Raw genomic sequence first — 3,501 nt, 5'->3', positions numbered from 1 at the left:
TTTTAAAACCCTTTTGCCCTTTAAATGGAAAATTCAACTGCAAGGTAATAGATTAAAATTTGCATTACAAAAGTTGCTAGAAATATTTTTTTTAAACATCTGAGACTAACTTCAATTATAAATAGAAAAAATTTTTTTTTTTTACATTTTTATGCATCAGTTTTTTTTTTCTGTGGTATTGCGTTTTTTTGCATGCTTTTTTCATGACTTTTATTTTCCCTGACTGGACTTGGTTTTGTAATTTTGCAGAGTAAAAGCTTTTTTTAACTTAGTAACCCATTTTATGTATTGGCAGTTGCGACTGATAATTTTCATTTTTTTCTGGTTGAAGGAAATTGTTTAAATTTTTCAAATAAATGCTTATTTAAAGTTTTTTGTGATACATTCTCGTTTTAATTATTTTATATTATTATTATTTTTATTTTTTTGTTGAAAATATTGCTAAAATTGTTTATTATTTAGTTGTTCCCTTTAATGACGGGGGGAAAACAAAAAAAAATTGCCAGAATACCTAAATCTTTTTTATTTCCACGGGATGTTCGACCCATATCTAAAAAGTTTTTTTGTGCCTCCAGTGTCCTACACATATTTAAGCCTTGAAACTTGAAGTGAGTGTTCTTTTGTTATTATGTTTCTCCCCCTCCCCTTTTTCGTCTGCTGTCTCTTCTCTCTCTCTCTCTCTCTCTCTCTCTCTCCTCTCTCTCTCTCTCTTACCTCTCCCCTCTCCTTCTCTCTCTCCCACTACTCTCTCTCTCTCTACTCTCTCTTTCCCTCTCTTCCCTTTTCCCTCTTTTTCTCTCTTCCCTTTTCCCTCCCCTCCCTCTCCCTCCCCCTCTCCATTCCCCTCCCTCTCCCTCTCCCTCCCCTTCTCCCTCCCTCCTCTGTTTTTTCCCTTTTAAATTAAAATTAATTAAAATCTGAATTGCAACAGGAAGTGATAAAAAACTGATTAAAAAAGGTAGTAAATTTTCCCTTTTTCCATTGTTTTTTGTAATTGAACTATAGTAAAAACTTATAAAAGTAGTTTTTTCTTTACTTTTTTTTGTAGAAAAACTTTTTAAACAGTATTTTGAACTTTTTATTATGATAGGTATTTATTGTTCTGTTTTCTTCAGGTTCTTACAACCCTTGCAACGATGCCAAAAATATCTGTAATACTGCGAGAATTTCAAACCTACATCGGATCCTCTATAAGGGTTTGTTGCGCTACAATCCAGGCCATTGGAAGGTTGGTTACTGAAAAGAATGGAAGTTGAAAAAAAATAATGATTTGAATGTTTCTTATATATTCTGATAGTTCATGTACAACTCCCTATGTAAAATTGTGGGAGGGGGCTGTTTGTAGAACGAGGTGGTAAACCTAGGTGAGTAATCTTTGCCTTGTTTTAATGTTTATAATATATTATGAAAAACATTTGCTATTATACTGCAGATTGATTTTATGTTGAGTTTGCGAGTGGTTTGAATATAATTTTAGTTTGTTGCATACATATTATGTATTTTTATTGTAAAAGGAATCCAACCCCCCCCCCCCCACCATTTTTTTTTTTTTCTTAAACAAACAGTTGTGGCTTCATTATCATTTTTCACCTTAGATGGCGGGGGGAAAAATCAGCCATAAAAAAGAAAAAAAATGTATAAAGACACAAAGAAACAATAACTAATAGATCGTTGTTGTCAACAAAAAAAATGTTTAACTCCAGTGCGTGTATCTTAACTTGAAACATACAGGAATAATAACTTGTCGTTAGAGAATGAATATAGACAAGTACTTTAGGATACCATAGAGGTTGGTTGAGGATTGTGGTTAAACTATTATCACAAGTTTTAACCTTTTACAGATGTGCCTCAAACATAATGAGAAGTACGGACACCTGTCTTAGTGGCCTTGTGTCACTTCTCTCCCACAGGGAGGTAAGTTAAAACAGCTTATGTAGCCTTGATACTGAAACAATGGAAAATTGTTTGGGAGGATAGTGATTAAATCTCTTATGTATCTCTGTAATTCTGAAGTGTTGGTCTAAATGGTCAAGCATCTGTAGAACTAGCTACTGTTTTGATGTAACATTAGTCTTAAGTTTTTAGAGAGGTTAATGTTGAATCATGTATTTCTTAATCTGCATTGTTATCCAGTCCAGAGTCTGTTGGGTGAGAGTGTTGTAGAATCCGGAAATTATGCAGAGTAGACAGTTGGTCACAAGTACATCATCAGCCATATGGACGCGACTTGTTGGAACAATCAAGATTCCCATGGTAGGGAACGATCCTTTGGCTCCTGGGAGAGTACTGTGACAAGGTGCCCAGATTGCCCTGCATGTTTACCAGGAAGATGGCCAAGACATATCACAGAGGTTAATTTTTTTTTTTTTTTGTTTTTTTTTTTTTTTTTTTTTTTTTTTTTTTAAGTCTTAAGATTGTTCCTCTTCAATTCTTATTCTGTTCTCTCCTCCTAAAAGACTGCCAGGATTTTTAATAAAATGGTATCTGTGTTTGATCAAAATTTGAAGAAGAAGAAGAAGAAGAAAAAAATTAATAATAAACAATAAATTCTCCATAACACAGGAGGACCATAGGGAAAGTGCAGATACTGATTTTAGCCACGAAGCCTGTATTGGACAAACCCCAAACAGACTCGCCTTCTCTGCAGATGTGTTAAACTTGGAAAGTATGACACCAATTAGATATTCGTCGACAGGGCTAGTGTTAACAAGAGCTCTTGTGTTCCATCTCAAGGGCATGAAGATACCAAAAAAACACAAACCAAACAAAAAACAAAACAAAAAACTTTTTTTTTTTGGCCTTTAAAAGCATGCAAGGAAAATAGTTTATAGCAAACCAAACCACCTCCAGTTCAACAGTCAAGTTTTAAAGGTAGGCATGATTGATGATTTTTTAATTTGTTTCTTTTTCTTGAATGATCAGCAGTTTTAATTTAGACTGATAATATAGTATATAATTAATTTTCCAATAAGACATGTTATTGTAGTATCGATTTTTTTGATGATCTGAATGAAAAAATGTTCCTGAAGTGAGAGAGAGAAAAAAAATGTTCATTGTATTTTGTAATTTTTCTAAATGAAATTTAGATAGTCTTTAGTATTTCTGCATATCCGTTTGATTAACCTAAAACGGTCAGGTTTGAGAGAAATGGAGATAAACTGGAGTTCAAAACAGCGAAATAATTAATTAATTTACCGTCCCCTTAGACGGGACCAAATCCAGCTGAGCACACTCTCTCACTTTCATCAAGGCCAGAGCCAGTGGTACCAGGACCTTCCTCCATTCCTGATGAAGCCCAGACCCCAAGTGTTTGTAATGTAGAGATGCCACGCCAGTTACCCCTGTCTTCAAGTCGCACTCACCAAAGAAGAAGCCACAGGAAGGTGCAAGTCGTTCTACTCAGATGAAAGCCTCCCAGAAGATGAGAGTGAGAGGAGGAGAGTGAGAGTGGAAGTGAGGGCGATAGTGAAAAGTGACAGCAGTGAAAGTGACAGTTCCAGA

At 34.7% G+C, this 3,501-nt stretch overlaps 1 pseudogene; it reads left to right on the top strand.

Moving 5' to 3' along the window:
• The first annotated feature begins 535 nt into the window (after positions 1 to 535).
• The window catches only part of LOC119568991, a 6,267-nt pseudogene continuing 3,301 nt past the window's right edge, over positions 536 to 3,501 (top strand).

The sequence above is a fragment of the Penaeus monodon genome, unplaced genomic scaffold (genome assembly GCF_015228065.2).
Source record: "Penaeus monodon isolate SGIC_2016 unplaced genomic scaffold, NSTDA_Pmon_1 PmonScaffold_11988, whole genome shotgun sequence".
Classification (NCBI taxonomy): Eukaryota; Metazoa; Arthropoda; class Malacostraca; order Decapoda; family Penaeidae; genus Penaeus; species Penaeus monodon.
Note: the sequence above shows the minus strand (reverse complement) of the source record. Positions and strands in the feature narration are given on the sequence as shown.